Source organism: Chlorocebus sabaeus, chromosome 6 (genome assembly GCF_047675955.1).
Source record: "Chlorocebus sabaeus isolate Y175 chromosome 6, mChlSab1.0.hap1, whole genome shotgun sequence".
Taxonomy (NCBI): Eukaryota; Metazoa; Chordata; class Mammalia; order Primates; family Cercopithecidae; genus Chlorocebus; species Chlorocebus sabaeus.
The window spans coordinates 15,583,677-15,607,193 of record NC_132909.1 but is presented as its reverse complement, the minus strand read 5'-3'; the positions used below and the strand labels follow the sequence as shown (position 1 = coordinate 15,607,193).

General features: G+C 40.8%; 1 long non-coding RNA gene across 1 annotated transcript in view; it reads left to right on the top strand.

Moving 5' to 3' along the window:
• The window catches only part of LOC140711843 (uncharacterized), a 480,768-nt gene that overhangs the window by 221,967 nt on the left and 235,284 nt on the right, over positions 1 to 23,517 (top strand). The window lies entirely within an intron of this gene.

Sequence of the window (23,517 nt, the reverse complement as noted above, 5' to 3'; positions counted from 1 at the left end):
GCTCAGCCCTCCATGTGCTGACATATCCAGGGGTCTGTCCTGAAGGTTTTCACCCGGCCAAGATGTTTTCTGCAGAGGAGGAACAGGCAGTCACCAGAGAGCCTGTCTGGAGGGACGTTTCTCAAACCTGAGAAGGCGGGTGGGGGTGAGTTGTGCCAAGAGCAATAATACCCCCCTTCTCCTGGCAGGGACACAGGAGATGTCTGTCTTCCCAAGGGACAGCCGGGGGCAGGTGGCTACATACTATGTGGTGCCTGTGTGTGATCATCATACGGGCTCTGAGCCCCACGGGGTGCAGCGGGCAGGCAGGTCACAGGGTGCCTGACTGATTCCCGGGGAGGCTGTGGGCCCTCAGGCAGCCGCTGTTCTGTGTCAGCGCTAGGCTTGGCCTAGGATGCCCCACAGAACAGGACAGATGGAGCGTGGGCGGGCATTTAGGGAGCAGTGACAGAAAGACTTGATGAGGATGGAAGGAGGTCACGAGGGGAAAGCACGCAGTGTGGCCTCGCGTGCACCAGCGCTGCCCTGGGAGATGTCTGTTTAACTGAGCCCAGGAAAGGAGCAGGTGTGTGGGGCAGGAGCTGCCTGCAGAGGGAGTGGTGTTAGGTTGGCGACCGCCAGGTCAGGGAGGAACTGACAGAATCCCTGTGGGGAGTATGGAACACGTTGAGGACTTGGGCCGAGGTGACCCTGGTGAGGGTGGACCCTGTTTGGCTACAGGTTCTGCTGAGGGAGATCGGCATCCCCTGGGAAGGCTCCAGGCTGGAGGGACTCTGATGCCCTCTGGTGGACTGGAAGGGAAGTGTGGGTGGCCGAAGTCCCAGGCTAGGCTGCATGTTTTATTCCACAAGGATCTGCACGTTTCAAACGAGGTCACACATATGCTATGTTACAGCTCCATCACCTTCCAGCCCCGTGAGTCCCAGTCTCTGTGGCTCTACGTTCACTGTTCTCCCTCTTTCACGATCCTATGTCCCGAACGCAGATTTTCGTCACCTTCTGTGAGTTTCTGGGTGTGTGCAGTAGGTGGCACTGTGTATACCCTGGGGACAGCGGTGTCTGGGGCTGAGCACTGCACATGGGCTTGGGAACAGAAGACGGAGCAGCAGGGCGGGAGGATCAATGTCAGGGGAGCAGGGACAAGTCCTTCTCGTTTTCTCACTCCCAGGAACCAGAACCCAGGATTCTGAGTCCAGGGCGCAGTACCACACCCTGCTGGTGTCCCTGGATGTCATGGACGCTCATAGTGTCATGTTGCCTTGGCATTCATTTTTTAAGGTGTAAATTTATTTGCCTCACATCAGAGGCAGGCCTTGCTCACCATGGCACTTTTCAATACTGTATCTGGTTCAAGTGACTGCAGTTGGTGGCCAGCGATAAAATCTAAGAGGCATCTCTCCTGCTTGGTGAGCTGGGCTCCTCTCCCTCCATCTACTTTCTTTAAACTTATATTCTGACATTTGCCCTTACATTTAAAGTGACCACTTCTCAATCACAGCATGATCTCCTGGTCCCAGTGTTTGCTGCTTGCCTTAAACACATCCATTAAAGCTCCCTGTTGGAAACCTGTCAGACAACACATGGACTTACTAAAGACATTAGCTTACTGGTCTCTTCTCTCCTCCCTGCCTGGGCTCACTGACCTCTGTATCTGTGGTCTCCAGGTGTGCCGAGTGCTCCCCAGTGTCTCTAAGTAGTAAAAACACTTACACTTTCACATTGTGGTTCTATCATTGTAGCCTCACATGCCATCCAGGGCCTGACATCGAGGCTGCCCTGTGGGACCTGTGCTGGTTGAACCCCTGCTGGACCTCTTGTTTTGGGACCTGCAGTTCTTCTGGGGACAGGAGCTTCCAGCTAACTTGACTGAAAAAGTGATACGTTTCATGGAAAACACTGGGTCAGATGACGTATTCATGGGATTCAGCTGCCATAACAAACACCTTAGCCTGGGTGAATTAAATAATAGAAATCTATTTTTCACAGTTCTGTGAATAATGTGCTGTTTTAACCACTTTAAAATGTGCAATCAAATGCAATTAACCACAAACACAGTGTTAAGTTACCATCACCACTATTTTTCCTAGAAAATTCTTATCATTTTAAACTGAAACTTTGTATCTTTGAAACTATAATAACTCCCTGTATTTTCCACCCTAGACCTTGATCATCTCTACTCTGTCTCTGTGAATTTGCCTGTCCTTGATGTTTCATATAAATGGAATTATATATATATATATGTTATTTAGTGTCTGACATATTTCACTTAGCATAATGTTTCCAAAGTCCATGCATCTTCCAGCGGATGTCAGAGCTTCATTCCTCTTTATGACAGATTAACATTCTCTTATATGTATGACCACATTTGTTTATTCATGTGCTGATGAACACTTGGATTGTTTTCATATTTTCTCTTTTGTGAGTAATGCTACAATCAACATTCCCATGCGAGTACCTCTTTCAGTCCTTGGATTCAATTCTTTGGATATATACCTAGGAATGGATGCTGTTACACATGAGAATTCTAAGATTAGCTTCTTGAGGAACAGCACAACTATTTCTCCTAGTGGCTGCACAGTTTTATAATCTCACCAGCAATATATGAGGATTCCAAATTCTACATAAGGCTTTCACTTGTTATTTAACGTTTGAAATGAATGGTAGCCATATTTGTAGGTTTAGTGTGGGATCCCATTGTGGCTTTAACTTTATATTTTCCTAATGACTAATGATGTTGAGTTTCTTTTCGTGTCCCTCTTGATGATTTGCAAATCTTCTTTGAAGAAATGTCCATTTGCGTCCTTTGCCCATTTATATAAATTGGGAGGTTTGTCTCTTTGTTATTGAGTTGTAGCAGTTCTTTATATATTCTGGGCATGAAACCATTGTCTCTGTGATTTGCAACTGTTATGTCTCATTCTGTGTTTGGTCTTTTTATTTTCTTGATAATACCCTTTGATGCACAAAAGGCTTGCATCTTTAGCCCAATTTATCTATTTTTCCTTTTTCTTTCTCATGCATTTGGGTCATTCCTGAGAATCCATTGCACATTTGAGGTCATTAAGTTTTTCCCCTATGTCTTTTTCTAAGATGTTTTTGTGGTTATAGATCTTATAATTAACTCACTCATCCCTTTTTAGATAATTGTTTGATATGGTTGGAAGCATAGTTCTCTAAGTTTATTGATTTGCATGTGGTTATCTACTTGTTTTTGCACCATTATTTGAGAGGATGATTGTTCCACCATTAAATTATCTTGAAACCCTTATGCAAGAGCAATGAACCATAAGGGTGAGAGATTATTTCTGGACTCTCAATTCTATCCCTTTGGTCACTATTTCTTTTTTTTATGCCAGCAGCTTCTGTTTTTAGTACCTGTAATGTTTTGTGAAATTTCAAAGACGAAATTTCAAGTTCTGCAATTTATTTTGGCAAAATTGTTTTGGCTCTTTCAGGGGTACTTTTTTTAACAGCAAGGAGGCCAATGTTTTGCAATTGGAAAGCTTTTTCTGTCATATTTTGCAGGGGAATTTTGCAGTCTCGGGATCTTTTCAGGAACTTTATCACAAGTAGGTAAATTATCACCACTTCCTTTGCTGAGGTACTGGGTTAAAATGTGTGTTGCCTCCTGTTGAGGAATTGAGAGACCCTGGAAGAACTTGCTTATGTGGTGAGAGACAGTGAGCTCCTTAATAAGGGGCACAGAAGACATTGCTTTGGGACACAATGTTGTCAGAGGAGCTGTGTGCGTCTCTAATTCTTTATTTTTTCTGCAGTTTAGATCTCTGCTGGGCTCACTAGATATTGAAATCTTTGTTGATTCTCTTGGTTCTGGTTTGGCTGACCTGTCAGCTGGAGCTGGAGGACATGCCTGGAAGGGGAGTGACCCCCATGGGAAAGAGCAGGGCTCAGCAGAGTGAAAGCAGCTGGGACCCAGAGAAGCCAGTGAGGTCTGACTCTTAAAAGCCAAAGACCAGCAGGTGGGTGTCCTCAGGGGCAAATGGACTGCACTGGTACCCATTCAAGCAGACTGGAGAAAGGTAAGAGGCTTTGGATATTCCGTTTTCTCTCTCAGCTCTTCAGCAGGAGATTTAGGCCCTGGGCTGGTACTATCCTGCAGCAGAGGCAGGGTGGACAGAAATGCCTGCATATCAGGCCGAAGTCCATGTCATCCTCTCAGGCATTACCACTGAAGATGGAGAATTTTGTTCAGACTCCCAGCCGGGGCACATGGGAGGAACCACCTTATTAAAATTAATTTAAGAAAACAGTATGCATGCTTTATTCTTCTAGAATAATTATTAATGTCATGTTTTACTATATATCTTTTAAAGGAATGGTGAGAATCATCTACATAATGTATGTTTTAGGTTGTCCTTTCTATAATTGCAGCTTTCACAGGTTCTTATAGAATCCATTTTCTTTGGGAACACACAGGCAGTATCTCTGTGTTGATTTCTACTGGGAAATCTTTATGCAGGGTGCAGAGAGTCACATTTCCTAATGAGAGGTGGAAAGCATCTGATTACCAGAAAAAGTGTCCAAATTCTCCTGGTATGATCATGGTGCTGCAGGTGGAGGTCAGTTTAAGGAGGATTCAGGCAAAGCAATTTTGAAAGTCTTTTTCATTGTTTCTGTTTTTTGTTTGTTTTGTGTTTTGTTTTTTTGTTTTTTGCAAAACCATGGGCAGAAGCCACCACCTGGAACCACCACACGTTGGAATGGATGAGGGACAGAAATGGAGCTCAGTAAATTGAGAATGAAATTCAGGAGTGGGGAAGAGGTTTGAGAGGTCAACGGGTGTGAGAGGTGAATGGGTGAATGATGAGAATGTTCAAAACATCTTCTTTCTCCATAATAAGAGAGCATTTAGACCCCTGAGTCAGACAGTGTCCAGGCCAGGGGGAGCAGTATGTTGTCAGCTCTCCTGGGCAAAAGTGAGACTCCAGCAGTGTCCAGTTACCTCATCCAGTTTGGGATTTATTCCTATTTTTAAAGTGATCCAACAGTATACCATTTGGAAAATATACAAAAATCTCTGTGCTACCATTCATAGATAGACAAGATGGCCCTAAGATGGTGAGAGAATCAGAATGGGGTTTGGGTTTACATTGTGTATTTTTTTCTCCCAATATCTACAGAATTCCCTACATCAATTTTTTAATGTAACCCAGGGGGTGTCATTCCCTTTCACAATTACAGACATTTCCAGTTCACGGTTAAAACCCTCGGAAAACCCACACCCTTTCTGCTGTGAGGTACAGGCAGCCATGTGGCATCACCGCTAAACATGCCTTCTGGGACATCAAATTGCTGATTAAGTAAAAGTCATTTCAGTAGATATTGAAGACCTCCATTTTACCCCTCTCACACTTGTAATTCTTCTACCAAGAGGTGATGGATTTTAGTGGTGATTTGCTTTTATAGATTAGTGTAGATTAATGCTTCGGCCAGGGTAAAATTTTTCATTGGGAAAAGCATTTGGCAAAGTCTGGAGACATTGCTGGTTGTCAGAGCTGGGGGAGGGAGTCCTGCTGGCCTTGAGTGGGTAGAGTCCCCAGATAGTGTTGAACATTCTAGAGCTCACAGAGCCCCACCAGCATGACCACTACAAAGTTCAATGCTGAGGAGGAGTGGAGAACCCTGATGTGCCTCCCCTAACTTCCCTGGAGCTTTTTACCTTCTCCTTCCATCAGTCTCTACCACTTTCATACCTCAGCTTGCTCCTTGAACCTTAGTGCCCTCCACTTGAACTTTCCCCCAGTTAAAGACCTGCTGTAATCTCTGGACTTCCTTGGCCCCTTTCTGATCCTTAGTAGGGTGTCCTCTAGAGGGGATCCTCACCTTTCCTGGAGCTTCCCAGGATCCAGATGCCCCTGCCCTGTGTGGGCACCAGGGATATGGCCATGTGCCTGTGTACCTAAACGTCCTGTCACTCAGGACTTTTGTGTGAGAGCAGCTGAGGTGATATTACCCTCACCTACTTTTCTTGGAACATAAAAATATGTACAAACCTTGGAGAGTAAAATTTCTTAATGCATGTCAAAATTTTAAAAATACATATTTTTGCCTCCCAAACTTTACTGGGAAAAATTTATCACACTACCAGCCATGAAAAATGACACCTAATTAGGGTTATTCACTGTATTGTTTGTTTAACAGCAAAATGTTGGGAACAACCTAGACTTTCACCAGCACGATGCTAATTCAACAGATTACCTTATATCTACACAATAGAGTATGATGCAGCTGCATAAAAAGTGTAACATCTGTCAGCTATTCATATGTAAACACCTCCATGTTCTATTTTAATTATAGCATCTGAACATCACAGAATAAGATGCAGTTTTTGTACTAGATCTCACCTTAGAACAGTATTTTTACTGTTTTTTTGTTTGTTTGTTTTTAATTTAAAGAGCGATTGTCTCACTCTCATACCCAGGCTGAAGTGCAGTGGTGAGATCATAATTGACTGCAACCTCAACCTTGTGAGCTCAAGCGATCCTCCTGCCTTGGCCTCCTGAGTAGCTGGAATCACAGGCACATGCCCCCATGCTTAGCTAATATTTTGTGTGTGTTTCTGGAGAGATGGGGTTTCACCCAGGCTGGTGAAATCCCAGGCTTTTCTCAAACTTCTGGGCCCAAGTGATCTATCTGCCCACTTTCACTCCCAAAATGCTGGAATTACAAGCAAGTGTCAGCACACCTGATTCTGCCTTTTCTTTATTTAATTGGACTGCAGTCTACTCACGCGTCTCTTTCCCCGTCAGGTGATTTCTATTTTTCCTCAATGTCTCAACCATATGTCCATGCCAAAATCCACATGTATTTGCTTTTGTTTAGAATTAGATTTTTTTTTTTTTTTAAGAGAAACCTTAGGAATGGTCTCCTAGCTGATTTTCAGGATTCTAATCTTCACTATCTACGCCATATGTTTGCATTTCCAGATATTGATTACAGTCACTTGTAGAGCATTTAAAGCCTACCAATGCCTGTACCATCCCTCAAGCCTATCTGATATGGCTGATGTGTGGTGTAGCCCAGAGATTGGTTGTTTAAAACTGCTTTGAAGGAAAACAGTCATTTTGCAGTGGAGGAACTTTAACCCAGTGATCAAAGTTAACGTCTCCAGTAGTCAGAGAAAACGACCTCTTAGGGCATTCTAATATAATGGATGGAGAAGGTGCAGCATCATCCCTGTGGTATTCTTCTACAAACTGTATAACCTGAGTTTAATCGGGAGAAAATATTAGAAAAGTCCAAAATGAGGGTCATGCTACAAAATAAGTAAGCTCTTAAAGGTAAATCCTAAGTTTCCCAGATTAAAGAAGACTGAGAGAACAGTACAATGAAGAGCAATATAAGACACTAGATTGTATTCTGGTCCAGAAAAAGGACATTAGTCAGAATATAGAGGGGATTTGGATAAGGTCTTTACAGGTATTCATTTTACAGTGTTAATAATCATTAATTGATTTTGATTATTAGGTACATATCTATAATGTTAGTATTTGGGGAAGTTGAATGAAAAGCATATGAGGACTTTGCCTATTTTTTGAACATTTTAGAAAGCTTGAAATTATTTCAAAATTAAACATGAAAAGGAAAGTAAAGAAATATAGATCTTTTAGATATTTCTATTAAGTGTCCAAAGTTGAAGCTTATTTCCCAAATTCTCTTGCCTAGTGCTGGTCACAGTAATCTTCCTGGAAATGCTGTTTGTCATGTTTGTGACCTTTTCAAAGCTTTCCAGTGACTTTTCTTATCTGTGGAATGAAGTTCCCATTATGTAGGCTGCCATTCAGTGTCTTCATAGCATGGCTCTAATCTCCCTTTTTCTTTTATCTGTGTTGAAAGAACTGACTAACATTTTACGTTCTTATGGCCAAACTTGTTCTAATTTTTTCATGCTTGTTTGATGCCATTCCCTGTCTTCTCAATTTGGGGACTTCACTCAAGGTGGTGGGAAATATTGTAGAGAAATATTATAAAGATAGTTATAGGAAATAGTCACAAACCTTCTTGGAAGTCTGGGGTTTGCATAGCTTCAGTAAAAGGTGTGGCTGAAGGCAGCTGAATTATCTTAAAAGCTTAGGGCATGGATACACAGGAATGTAGAGGAGTTTATCTAAATAGCTTGTTTACTCAGTCTGTCCTAAAGCCAACATTTAATCTTATGTTGGGGAAACTACACTCCGGGAGGTCGGCAATGTCAATTACCTTCTAGTGGTGTTTACTCAAGACGTTTGTTATTTTATCTGTACTAAATAAATGCGAATTTCACTGGCAGATCAGGGCCACTGCTGTTAACTCTTTAACTGGCCCTTCTAGGTATCCGTGAGTGACTTGGCCACCTAGCCTGCTCTTTCACTGGATATTAGTGTCTGAGTGTATTTGTTCATCCATTGCTGGGTCAGGGTCTGCCGGTTGGACCCAGAGAGTTGGTGTCCAATGTGAGGACCTGGCATGTTGGTGCCCAGGTCTGAGGTATACCTGCAAATAATCATGACAGAACCTTTGAAAACTAAGGAGGGGACGGTGCGGTTGGTAAGCCAGTAAGTCGATAAGTCAGTAAGTCAGTAGGTCACCGGTGCCCGCTTGGGATGTCCAATTTCGAGGGAATTGTTCAGGATAGACTTTTGTCACGGGACAATAGTTATCAGCACAACAGGAGCAGTATCTAAAAGTGTTCAAACAGCTGCTTCAAGCCACTGGAGCCTCGGTTTTGCAGGCTCAATTAAGGGACCCAATGCAAATTGTATCACTTAACCCATGGTTCCCAAAAGAAGGTAAGCTAGACATAGAGCTTTAGGAACAAAGGGGGAGAAATCTTTTTGTTTTGTTTTGTTTTGTTTTGTTTTGTTTTGTTTTGAGAGAGACACAAGAAACAGAAAAGGGGGAGATGTGGGAGTTCAGTCAGGGTGGTGGAAACGATTTTAGAGGAAAAATTATAAAGATAGTTATAGGAAATAGTCACAAACCTTCTTGGAAGGTGGGGGGTTTGCATAGCTTCAGTAAAACATTTGGCTGAAGGCAGCTGAATTCTCTTAAAAGGTGTAGATACATAGGATTGTAGAGGAGTTTACTCAGGTGGTCTTAAGAACAACATTTGATTGTCTGCAGGTGTATGATTGCTCTCTACTCAGGGGATCGGTAATGTCAATTACGCTCTAGTGGTCATATGTCCTTGAGGACTTGATTTGTGACCAAATCAAAGCACTCACTCTTGGTCTCCACCATCAGAGGCAGGAATCATTTTTGAGTCACATTAGGTGACCAACCTTAACATGGTTGAGAACCTGAGGTTTTTTATTTTTTCTTTTGTTTTCCAAATGTGTTAAGCTCCCAGGAGGGCTTGTCATAAGAAATCCCATCCATCTTGGACTTTGGTCATCCCAAGTCTTTTTGCTTGGATAGGGCTGTGGCAATACGAGTCTTTTGCTTTCCTAAGCCTGTTCCTGAGAGTACATATTTTATTTTGTTGGGGTGGGGGAAAAGATCATTGGGGTTGGTTTTTCACCAAAGAGGCTGTTGGATTGAGTCATTTAGAGTCAATACATCACTGGAAATTCTAATTGTCCATGGCCAGAAGATGGATTCTTTACATTGAGACTTCTAAGTTAAAAAATATTTTAGAGCTCTCTTGTTCCAAACGGTTGATCAGAGGATTTAATTTCAAAGAAAGATACCTACCTAATAGTGTTATGGCTAGCTTTAAATTTTCTTTTAACGAAATTACAGAGCAAAAATATGACCTAAAACAAATTTTTTTTATAAACTCAAACTGCTTGCCTTAGAACCTATGAGAAAATAAGAATAAAATCCACTTTACCTTGTCATCGAATAGTTTAAAATTTTATGCTTTTACTGCTGTATCCTGGATTTAATTTCAGATGAAGGAATCAGCCTTATTTGTTTTGATATTTGTGTGATTTTTGAGTTTTTGAGGTGCTCCTTCACCTCTTTGGAGATGCCTCATAGATGCTTGGCTAAGCTGTAATCTTGGTTAAGGCTTATTAGTTTCATTTGGGAACTAATACTTTTGGTTAAAAAAAAAAAAATGAAAAGCCAAGAATATCAGCTGTTTTTCCTACCTAAAATCTGATAATAAGAAATCTGAGGCCGGGTGCAGTGGCTCATGCCTGTAATCCCAGCACTTGGGGAGGCCGAGGCAGGCAGATCACTAGGTCTGGAGATCGAGACCATCCTGGTTAACACAGTGAAACCCCGTCTCTGTTAAAAACCCCAAAAATTAGCCGGACATAGTGGCACGCGCCTGTAGTCCCAGCTACAGGGGAGACTGAGGCAGGAGAATGGTGTGAATCCGGGAGGAAGAGGTTGCGGTGAGTTGAGATTGCACCTCTACATTCCAGCCTGCGTGAGAGAGTGAGACTCCATCTTAAAAAAACAAAACAAAACAAAACAAAAACCTGAAAGTGTTGCAGTAGGTAGCTGGTCAGACATGAGCAGGGCAGGAGAGATCCTTCCACCTCCAAACACTAGAAATGTCAAGTGTTCATCACCAGGTGATGGTCAAATCAAGTGGTTGTTAATTCTAAAGTAATATTGGTTGCAGTTAGGTACAGGGAGATACAGTCTCACAATAGATAGAAAACACCTGAAACAGGTGATCAGCAGCTTCCTGATAAGTTCTCAGAAGTTGAGGAAGTGGGCTCAAATATACGCATTAAGAGGCAACATAATAGAGTTTGTGGTATATGATCTTCAGGAACTTTTTTTTATTTTTTTTATTTTTTTTTTACATTTTAGAAGAATTTTTTAGTAACTATGTTTTTAATTTTTTTATTGTTTTATTTTATTTTTAAATCTTTTCTTTCCATAGGATTTTGGGAATTTGGTATTTCATTACATAAATTCTCTAGTGGTGATTTGTGAGATTTTGGTGCACCCATCACCAGAGCAGTAGACACTGAACTGAATTTGTAGTCTTTTATCCCTCACCCCCTTCACAACCTTTTCCCCAAGTCTATTTTATCATTCTTATGCCTTTGCATCCTGGTAACTTAGCTCCCACTTATGAGTGAGAATATTCAGTGGTTGGTTTTCCATTCCTGAATTACCTCACTTGGAATAAGAGTCTCCAGTTTCTTCCAGGTTGCTGTGAATGCCATTAATTCGTTCCTTTAATGGCTGAGTAGTATTCAATCATATATATACCGCAATTTGTTTATCCACTCATTTGTAGTTTACATTCCCACCAGCGGTGTAGACGTGTTCCCTTTTCACCACTTCCACATCAACATCTATTATTTTTATTTATTTATTTTTGAGATGGATGGAGTCTTGCTCTTTCACCCAGGTTGGAGTGCAGTGGCACGAACTTGGCTCACTGTAACTTCTGCCTCCCAGGTTCAATCTGTTCTTCTGCCTCAGCCTCTGGAGTAGCTGAGATTACAGGCATGTGCCACCTCACTCAGGTAATTCTTTTGTATTTTTAGTAGATACAAGGTTTCACCATGTTTCAGCATGTTGTCAAAGTCAAAGTGTGAAAGTCCTGGTGTCAAAGTCCTGACCTTAAGGGATCCGCCCATTGGCCACCTTGGATTACAGGTGTAAGCCACTGTGCCTGTCCAACAACTATTATTTTTTCATTTTTTGATTATGAACATTCTTGCAGGAGTAAGGTGGTATCACATTGTGGTTTTCATTTGCATTTCCCTGATCATTAGTGATATTGAGCATTTTTTCATATGTTTTTTAGCCATTTGTATATCTTCTTTTGAGAATTGTTTATTCACGTATTTAGCCCACTTTTTCATGGGATCGTTTGTTTGTTAATTTGTTTGAGCTTCTTGTAGATTCTGGATATTGGTTATCTTTCAGATGTATAGATTGTGAAGATTTTCTTTCACTCTGTGGATATATGTTTACTCCGCTAACTGTTGCTTTGCTGTGCAGAAGCTCTTTAGTTTAATTCTCACCTATTTATTTTTGCTTTTGTTGCATTTGCTTTTGGGTTCTTGATCATAAACTTTTCGTCTAAGCCAATGTCCAGAAGGATATTTCCAATATCATCTTCTAGAATTTTCATAGTTTCAGGCCTTAGATTTAAGTCCTTGATTCATCTGGAGTTCATTTTTGTATAAGTTGAGAGATGGGGATCTAGTTTTATTCTCCTACTTTCGGTTTGCCAATTATTTCAGCACCATTTGTTGAATAAGGTGTCCTTTACCCATTTTATGTTTTCAAGTCAGGTGACGTGACACCATCAGATTTGTTCTTTTTGCTTAGTCTCACTTTGGGTATGTTGGTTCTTGTTTGGTTCCATATGAATTTTAGAATTGTTTTTTCTAGTTCTGTGAAGAATGATGGTGGCGTTTTAATTGAATGTGTTGATTGCTTTTGTCAGTGTGGCCATTTCACAATAATGATTCTATTCATCCATGAGCATGGGGTGCATTTTCATTTTTTGCGTCATCTATGATTTCTTTCAGCAGTGTTTTGTAGCTTTTCTTGAGGTCTTTCACCTCCTTGTTTAGATATATTCCTAGTTATTATTTCTTTAAAACTGCTGTTGTAAAAGGGGTTCAGTTCTTGATTTCATTCTCTGCTTGGTCACCGTTGGTGTGTAGTAGAGCTTCTGATTTGTGCACATTAATTTTGTATACTGAAACTTTGCTGAATTCACTTATCAGTTCTAGAAGCTTTTTGGAGGAGTCCTTAGGGTCTTCTAGGTATATGATTATATCGTCAGCACACAGTGACAGTTTTATTTCCTCTTTAACAGTTTGGATGCCCTTTATTTATTTCCCTTGTTTGATTGATTTGGCTAGGACTTTCAGTACTCTGTTGAATAAAAGTAGTGAGAGTGGCCATCCTTGCTTTGATCCCCTGCTGAGAGTGGATGCTTTCAACTTTTTCTCATTCAGTATTATGTTGGCTGTGGGTTTGTGTGCCAATTTTGCTGAGCGTTCTAATCATAAAACGATGTTGGATGTTGTCGAGTGCCTTTTCAGTGTCTACTGAGAGGATCATGAGATTTTTAAATTCTGTTCATATGGTGTGCCACATTTATTCACTCGTGTCTGTGGAACCATTCCTGCATCCCTAATGTGAAACCTACTTGATCATGGTGGGTTATATTTCTGATTCAGTTAGCTAGTCTTTCGTTAAGAATTTCTGCATCTCTGTGCATCAGGGATTTTGGTCTGTAGTTTTCTTTGTTATGTCCTTTTCTGTGTTAAGTATTAGGTGATACAGGCTTCATAGAATGATTTAGGGAGAATTCCGGCTTTCTCTAGCATGTGGAATAGTGTCAAATGAATTGGTACCAACTCTTCTTTGAATGTCTGGTAGAATTCAGCTGTGAATCTGTCTGGTCCTGGAATTTGTTTTGTTGTTAATATCTAAATTATCTTTTCCATCTAGCTGCTTTTTGTCGGTTTGTTCAGGGTTTTGAATTCTTTCTGATTTAATCTAGGAGGGTTTTACATTTCCAGGAATTTATTCATTCTTTCTAGGCTTTCTAGTTTATGCACATAAATGTGTTCATACTACCTTTGAATGATCTTTTGTATTTCTGTGGCGTTGGAGGTAATAGCTTCCATTTCATTTCTAAATGAGCTTATTTGGCTCTTCTCTCTTCTTTTCTTGGTTAATCTTGCCAATGGTCTATCAATTTTATTTATTTTTCCAAAAAGCAAGCTCTACATTTTATTTATAGTTTGTATTATTTTGTTTCAACTTCACTTAGTTCTGCTCTGATCTTGGTTATTTTCTTACTTCTGCTGGGTTTGGCTTTCGTGTGTTCTTATTACTTGAATTTCTAGAAATGTAACCTTAGACTGTCTATTTGTGCTCTTTCAGTCATTTTGATGTAGGAATTTAAAGCTATGAACCTTTAGCACACTCTTTGCAGAATGCCAAAGGTTTTGATAGGATGTGTCACTATTGTTCAGTTCAAAGAGTTTTTAAATTTCCATCTTGATTTCACATTTGACCCAGTGATCATTCAGGAGCAAGTTATTTAATTTCCATGTGTTTGCATGGTTTTGAAGGTTCCTTTTGGAATTGATTTCCAGTTTAATTCTCTGTTGTCTGAGAGAATACTTAATATAATTTCAATTTTCTTAAATTTTATGAGACTTGTTTTCTGGTCTATCATATGGCCTAATGGAAGAAAGTTCCATGTGCTGATGAGTAGAATGTATATTCTGGGTTGTTGGGTAGAATATTCTGTAAATATCTCTTAAGTCTCTTTGCTCTAGGGCATAGTTTAAATCCCTTGTTTCTTTCTTGACTTTCTGTCTTGGAGATCTGTCTAGTGCTGTCAGTGGAGTACTGAAGTCCCTCACTATTATTGTGTTACTCTCTATTTCATTTCCTAGTTCTAGTAGTAATAGTTATATAAATTTGGGAGATCCAGTGTCAAGTGCATATGTACTTAGGATTGTGATATTTTTCTGTTGGACAAATCCTTTTATTGTTATATAATGTCCCTCTTTGTCTTTTTTAACTGCTGTTGCTTTAAAGTTAGTTATTTCTGATATAATAATAGTTACTCCTGCTCACTTTTGTGGCCATTTGCATGGGGTATCTTTTTCTACCCTTTTACCTTAAGTTTATATGACCCTTTATGATTAGGAGAGTCTCTTGAGGGCAGCAGATACTTGCTTGGTGCATTATTATCAATTCTGCAATTCTGTATCTTTTAAGTGGAGAATTTAGACCGCTTACATTCAATGTTAGTATTGAGATGTCAGGTACTGTTCCATTCAACTTGCTATTTGTTGCCTAACTACTTTGGTTTTATTCATTTATTTATTGTATTTTTGTTTTATAGGTCCTATGAGATTCATCCTTAAAGAGGTTCCGTGTTGATGTGTTTCCGGGATTTGTTTCCAGATTTGGAGCTCCTTTGAGCAGTTATTGTAGTGCTGGTTCGGTAGTGGCAAATTCTCTCAGCATTTGTTTGTCTGAAAAAGACTGTTATCTTTCCTTTATTTGTGAACTTTAGTTTTCCTGGATATAAAATTCTTGGCTGATAATTTCTTTTAAGGAGGCTGCAGATAGGTATGCCTGCCCATTTGAGGAGTTCTTCCGTTATTGAAGATTACTAAAATCACATGTGTTGAAAAGCATTTGGGATTATTCACTTAATTGATGAGTACTCACTTATTTTTACATTAATTTGACAACATGTACAAACAAGATATAAACATAGGTACAGACATATACATATATGTGATACCAAATAGAACATATGCATGTACACATAAAGATAGACGGAGACAGAAATACTTTAGATTTTTTATTTTAAAACTGCACTTGTTTATGTCCAGAGAATGGTCATGAAAATCGTTGACAATAGAATAAAAAATGACCTTTTGTGAGACTTGGAACCTGGCCTCTTTTCTTTTCCAAAAAAGATTGAAGTTTCTAAAAGCTAGCTTTTATGCAGGGCTGTGCAGTTGTGAGTGTACTGTTAGGGAACAGGTGCATAAGTGAAGGATGAGACAGAAAAAAAAATGCTGGCTGTCAAATCCTGAAAGAAAATGGGTAAAAATCATTCCTGAAGCTGGATGTCATTCAGGAGACCTTGTAAATCTTAGAGTGCCCTCTTACCAGATGAAGTGGAGGATGAGGTTAAATTATGGAGTTAGGTGACAGTGGGCACATACTTCTCTGCCACAGTTTTCTTTTTTTTTTAATCTGTAAAAATGGAGATGGTGGCACTTAGGATTTTTTTGTCAGGACGGTAGGTACATGAAAAGCTCTTAGGATAGTGCCTGGTGCATAGTGAGTGCTGCATCAGTGTGTGAGCTATTATAATTATGGGAATAGGCACAAGTACCACCCTGGCCATCCAGAGTGTGGAGGTACTTTCCAGTCAGGGTCCAGTCAGGCCAGCTGGAGATAAAACTGGTTAGTGGGGAAGCTTAACTTCCAGGTGTAGAAGAATTTAGGAGGAGTAATTCATGCACAACATTCTGAAAACATTCCTTTACCCAACAGTAGGAATGCTCAGAGTGGATGTGGCTTCCGTGACAATCATTATCTCCTGGGAATCTAAGAATATGTCCTAGGGTTGAATGGCTTTGATGTAAGCCAAACCCAGAAATGGGCATCAGGGCTGCCTTGCAGATAACATTCATCTTGAAAAAGAAAACATTCATCTTGCTAAAAGAATACCCTTTTCCGGCCCAGACCATTATTTTTGTTTTTGTACTATCCTAATTTTTAGGGTGTAAGGAGAAAGACTGAAGAATAAAATAAAGAAGTGCATGTATGAAATAACAGGTTGAATTGAGACTGGTATGCGTAAGTTAAGAGAAATCATGTATACATTTTGTGCGAACATAAAAAGGATTTCTTGTTGCAAGCCGACCTCTCCATATAAATAATACTCATTGCCTTTAGTGCATAGCAGACTCTATCACAAGAACACACCATCAGAATAATGAGAGAATGGGTAGTGTGGCTTCTTTAATTGGCAGGTTAGACTGAGAAAGTTACTGAAGAGAAAGGAGATGAAGGAGAAGATAGGTGAGGGCAAGAAAATTGGGATGGTGAAAGGAAAGGACTGAAAGGAATGTTTACCAAGGGCTCATCAGGTACCAGGCTCTGTGACTAATGTCTTACACATGTTAATTTACTCTTCCACTGTCATTTTCTGATGCAGTAAGAGTCAGCCTTACACTGCGGATGAGGAAAGAGGCTGAGGGAGGTCAAATGAGGGGCCTAGGGTCCTCCAGCCACTTCATAGCAGAGCTAGTATGTTTCACTGTGGTTTGTGCAGACAGAAAAGTGAGATATGGAAGGAAGGCAAAACGTACTTTTGTTGTGGGTAATATTATGAAAGTGACCTGTATGAGACAGAATAATGGCCTCTTAAAAATGTCTACATCCAGGCAGGGTGTGGTGGCTCACGCCTGTAATCCTAGCACTTTGGGAAGATGAGATGGGCAAATCACAAGGTCAGGAATTCGAGACCAACCTTGCCAACATGGTAAAATGCTGTTTCTACTAAAAATTCAAAAATTAGCTGGGCATGGTGGCGGGCACCTGTAATCCCAGCTACTTGGGAGGCTGAGGCAGGAGAATCATTTGAACCTGGGAGGTGGAAGTTACAGTGAGCTGAGATCACCCCACTGCACTGTAGCCAGGGCAACATGAGTGAAACTGTTTCCAAAAAAAAAAAAAAAAAAAAAAAATCCACATCCTAAGACTTGAAACACATGCATTTATTTTCTTGGAAAATGCACTGTTCAACGGTGATGCAGTTGATTTTCTTCAGATGGAAAGCTTATTCTGATTTATCTGGGTAGCTCCCAGTATCATCATAAAGGTCCTTGTAAGTGAAAGACAGAGGCAGGAAGGTCAGGGTGAGAATGATACAGCCTGAGAGACTCCCCTGGCCATTGCTTGCTGTGAACATGTGTGACAAGACAAAATTACAACTAATTTAGTTATATATGGAATTGGCTTTTATTTGTCCTTTATGATTTGGGACAGTTCTCCCTCTACAGATACAGTGATGACTCCCCTTAGGCAATACAATAACATAACAGTAGGTTTTGTCAAATGCGGATCAGTAAACAAAGCCATAGAAATAAATTGATTGGTTAACATCAGAGTGCTTCAGGTCACTTTTTTTGGTAAAAGTTAAAGCAGAGGGAACTTCCTGATTATGCTCACTCAGGTAGACTGGAATCTTTATTTTACAGAAAAATATGATCTGTTTTGAGAGCTATCTGCTTCCTTACATTTTCAGTGGCAGTGTATAACATCTAGCATGTGTGGCTCTATTTTGGAGTGTCTGTACTCTCACTTAGGTGAGAATATGACCAAAACTTAAAGAATTACCATTAGTCTCAATAAAAGTAATTTTGGGCTTCTGTCATTTCTTTTCTTTTCTTTTTAATTTCCTTTGTCTTTTACAAATTTTTTTTATACTTTATGTTCTAGGGTACATGTGCACAAAGTGCAGGTTTGTTACATATGTATACATGTGCCATGTTGGTGTGCTGCACCTGTTAACTCGCCATTTACCTTAGGTATATCTCCTAATGCTTTCCCTTCCCCTCCACCCACCCCACAACAGACCCCAGTGTATGACGTTCCCCATCCTGTGTTCAAGTGTTCTCATTCTTCAATTCCTACCTATGAGTGAGAACATGCGGTGTTTGGTTTTCTGTTTTTACAATAGTTTGCTGAGAATGATGGTTTCCAGCTGCATGCATGTCCCTACAAAGGAAACGAACTCATCCTTTTTTAAGGCTGCATAGTATTCCATGGTGTATATATGCCACATTTTCTTAATCCAGTCTGTCATTGATAGACATTCGGGTTGGTTCCAAGTCTTTGCTATTGTGAATAGTGCCACAATAAATGTATGTGTGCATGTGTCTTTAGAACAGCATGATTTATAATCCTTTGGGATTATAAATATGTGTGTCTCTGCACATGAGCTAGGTCTTCTGAATACAGCACGCTGACGGGTCTTGACTCTTTATCCAATTTTCCAGTCTGTGCCTTTTTATTGGACCATTTAGCTCATCTACATCTAAGATTAATATTGTTATGTGTGATTTGCATTTCTCTGATGGCCAGTGATGATAAGCATTTTTTCATGTGTCTGTTGGCTGTATGAATGTCTTCTTTTGAGAAATGTCTGTTCATATCCTTTGCCCACTTTTTGATGGGGTTGTTTGTTTTTTTCTTGTAAATTTCTTGGAGTTCTTTGTAGGTTCTGGATATTAGCCCTTTGTCAGATGAGTAGATTGCAAAAATTTTCTCCCATTCTTTAGGTTGCCTGTTCACTCTGATGGTAGTTTCTTTTGCTGTGCAGAAGCTTTTTAGTTTAATTGGATCCAGTTTGTCAATTTTGGCTTTTGCTGCCATTGTTTTTGGTGTTTTAGACATGAAGTCTTTGCCCATGCCTATGTCCTGAATGGTACTACCTAGGTTTTCTTCTAGGAATTTTATGGTATTAGGTCTAACATTTAAGTCTCTAATCCATCTTGGATTAATTTTTGTATAAGGAGTAAGGAAAGGATCCAGTTTCAGCTTTCTACTTATCGCTAGTCAATTCACACCAGTTAGAATGGCGATCATTAAACAGTCAGGAAACAACAGGTGCTGGAGAGGATGTGGAGAAATAGGAACACTTTTACACTGTTGGTGGGATTGTAAACTACTTCAAACATTATGGAAAACAGTATGGCGATTCCTCAAAGATCTAGTACTAGATGTACCATATGACCCAGCCATCCCATTGCCGGGTATATACCCAAAGGATTATAAATCATGCTGCTATAAAGACACATGTACACGTATGTTTATTGCGGCACTATTCACAATAGCAAAGACTTGGAATCAACTCAAATGTCCATCAGTGACAGACTGGATTAACAGAATGTGGTACATATACACCATGAAATACTATGCAGCCATAAAAAAGGATGAGTTTGTGTCCTTTGTAGGGACATGATGCAGCAGGAAACCATCATTCTTAGCAAACTATCACAAGAACAGAAAACCAAACAGCACACATTCTCACTCATAGGTGGGAACTGAACAATGAGATCACTTGGACTCTGGAAGGGGAACATCACACACTGGGGCCTATCATGGGGAGGTGGGAGGGGGGAGGGATTGCATTGGGAGTTATACCTGATGTAAATGACGAGTTGATGGGTGCTGATGAGTTGATGGGTGCAGCACACCAACGTGGCACAAGTATACATATGTAACAAACCTGCACGTTATGCACATGTACCCTAGAACTAAAAGTATAATAATAATAATAAATAAATAAATATATATATATATATATATATATATAGTTATGTGTGAACTTGATCCTTTCATTGTGATGTTAGCTAGTTATTTTGCTCATTAGTTGATGCAGTTTCCTTCTAGCATCGATGGTCTTTACATTTTGGCATGTTTTTGCAGTGACTGGTACTGGTTGTTCCTTTCCATGTTTAGGGCTTCCTTCAGGAGCTCTTGTAGGGCAGGCCTGTTAGTGACAAAATCTCTCAGCATTTGCTTGTCTGTAAAGGATTTTGTTTCTCCTTCACTTATGAAGCTTAGTTTGGCTGGATAAGAAATTCTGGGATGAAAATTCTTTTCTTTAAGAATGTCGAATATTGACCCCCACTCTCCTCTGGCTTGTAGAGTTTCTGCTGAGAGATCTGCTGTTAGTCTGATGGCTTCCTTTTGTGGGTAACCCGAACTTTCTCTCTGGCTGGCCTTAACATTTTTTCCTTCATTTCAACTTTGGTGAATCTGACAATTATCTGTCTTGGAATTGCGCTTCTCGAGGAGTATCTTTGTGGCATTCTCTGTATTTCCTGAATTTGAATGTTGATCTGCCTTCCTAGGATGGGGAAGTTCTTCTGGATAATATCCTGCAGAGTGTTTTCCAACTTGTTCCATTCTACTAGTCACTTTCAGGTAGAGGAATCTGAAGTAGATTTGGTCTTTTCACATACTCCCAAATTTTCTGGAGGCTTTGTTCATTTCTTTTTACTCTCTTTTTCTCTAAACTTCTTTTCTCGCTTCATTTCATTCATTTGATCTTCAATAACTGATACCCTTTCTATCAGTTGATCGAGTTGGTTACTGAAGCCTGTGTATTTGTCATGTAGTTCTCGTTTCATGGTTTTCATTTGTATCAGGTTGTTTAAGGACTTCTCTACATTGGTTATTCTAGTTAGCCGTTCGTCAAATATTTTATCAAGGTTTCTAGTTTCCTTGCGCTGGGTTTGTACTTCCTCCTTTAGCTTGGAGAAGTTTGATTGTCTGAAGTCTTCTTCTCTCAACTCATCAAAGTCATTCTCTGTCCAGCTTTGTTCCATTGCTGGCAAGGAGCTGCATTCCTTTGGACGGGGAGAGGCACTCCCAGCTTTAGAATTTTCAACATTTCTGCACTGCCTTTTCCCCATTTTTGTGGTTTCATCTACTGTAGGTCTTTGATGATGGTGACGTACAGATAGGGTTTTGGTGTGGATGTCCTTTCTGTTTTTGTTAGTTTCCCTTCTAACAATCAGGACCCTCAGTTACAGGTCTGTTGGAATTTCCGTGAGGTCCACTCTAGAACCTTTTTCCCTGGGTATCAGCAGCGGAAGCTACAGAAGAGTGAATACTGCTGAACAGCCAATGTTGCTGTCTGATCATTGCCCTGGAAGCTTCATCTCAGAGGTATACCTGGCCATGTGAGGTGTGGGGTGTCAGTCTGCCCCTAGTGGAAATATCTCCCAATTAGGCTACTCAGGAGACAGGGACCCACCTGAGCAGGCAGTCTGTCCGTTCTCAGATCCCAAACTCCATGCTGGGAGAACCACTACTCTCTTCAAAGCTGTCAGACAGGGACATTTACATCTGCAGAGGTTTCTGCTGCCTTTTGTTTGGCTATGCCCTGTCCCCAGAGGAGGAGTCTACAGAGGCAGGCAGGCCTCCTTGAGCTGCGGTGGGCTCACCCAGTTCAAGCTTCCTGGCCACTTTGTTTACCTACTTAAACCTCAGTAATGTCAGGTGCCCCACCCCGAGCCTTGCGGCCGCTTTGCACTTAGATCTCAGACTGCTGTGCTAGCAATGAGGGAGCCTCGATGGGCATGGGACCCGCCAAGCCAGGTGCAGGATATGATCTCCTGGTGTGCCGTTTGCTAAGACCCTTGGTAAAGCACTGTACTACGGTGGGAGTGACCTGATTTTCCAAGTGTTGTGTGTCACAATTTTCCTTGGCTAGGAAAGGGAATTCCCTTCCCCCTTGTACTTCCCAAGTGAGGTTATGCCTCACCCTGCTTCCACTCTCATTCGTTGGGCTGCACCCACTGTCCTGCACCCACTGTCCAAGATATCCCAGTGAGATGAACCTGGTATCTCTGCTGGAAATGGAGAAATCACCTGACTTCTGTGTTGCTCACGCTGGGTTCTGGAGGCTGGTGCTGTTCCTATTTGGCCATGTTGGTGCCACACCCCCACTTTTCTTTTTTTTTAATGGAGTCTCGCTCTGTGGCACAGGCTGTATTGCAGTGGCATGATCTCGGCTCACTGCAGCCTCTGTCTTCTGGGTTCAAGTGATTCTCCAACCTCAGCATCCAAGGTAGCTGGGATTATATTGCGGCATCTGGCCAGCAGCCCACAATGCAACAGGCCTCTTTCTTTGTTCCCAGGTGGATTGCCAGGTCAAGAAATAAAACACACACACATGATAGTGAAAGTTGGGTACAGGGGAGGTCATTGCCTTCTGGTCCTGTGATGCCACCAATACACTGGATATACCAGCATTTATTATTAAGTTTAGTGAGGGCGGGGGTAGGTTAGTGAGGGATTCATGGTCGTTTGATTATGAGGTGAGATGGTCACATGGGGATGAATTAATTCTTTAACATAACATCGGTATGCAGAAGTACAGTATACAGAGATAAGAATTTACAACATAGTGTGGGGGTCAGCAATTTCTAACACAGTTGTAAAACAGAAACACAGTCTATCTATATCCTATGATTAGCAAGATATTAATCAGCAGATTAGGCAAGATACAAACCAACTACAATAGAATAAATCAAAGGAGAAGCCAGAAGAGTCTAGTCATTTTAACCAGGCAGCACATTTGTTGATTTTTACAACTGAGTCTCTATAATACCCGATGTATTTATCCATGTGCAACAAGAAGTGTCAGAAACTGCACAGGCTCCCACTTGTTAGCTGGTAGAGAGCAATTCTATTTTCTAGCATTGCATGTCTATGTTAAATTAAAACAGAGAGTGAGAAGAACAGGCAAGTATAGAAGTAGAAGCCTAAAAAAAAAACTCCATACATTTGAGGAAAATGTTGAGTTAAAGATGCAGCTAAGGGCAGTTTTTGGGTGGGCTAAAGGATCTCTTGTTATGTAAAAATGTGTGGACCAGGTGTGGTGGCTCACACCTGTAATCCCAGCACTTTGGGAAGCCAAGGCGTGTGGATCACCTGAGCTCGGGAGTTCGAGACCAGCCTGACCAACAGGTAGAAACCCCGTCTCTACCAAAAATACACAATTAGCCTGGTGTCATGGCACATGCCTATAATCCCAGCTACTAGGGAGGCTGAAGCAGGAGAATCACTTGAACCCAGGAGGCGGAGGTTGTAGTGAGCCAAGATTGTACCATTACACTCCAGTGTGGGCAACAAGAGAGGAACTCCATCTTTAAAAAAAAGTGTGTTTGACATGATATATCTGACACTGTTAACTTACTCTCAGAAGCTACTTCTTGTGAAATCCTAAGTACAGCATTATTTTGGAAAGCAAAGGAGACAGGCATAAGCAAGGACAAATTAAGGGAGGTAAGAGTCTCATCATGATTGATAGTCTTGTTCTGACATCTTGAGAAAGGCTGTCCACAGTGTAACGTCATCAACTTGCTGTCGTGGTTTGCAGTTTAAGTGTCTCTAAGTTATGGTGTTGAACATTTGGTGAGCTCTGAACGGCCCACACCTCAGACACGAGGGTTTTCCCATGAAATTTACATTGAGTTGTCCACCTCTGGCTTATATGGCTTCAGGAACAGA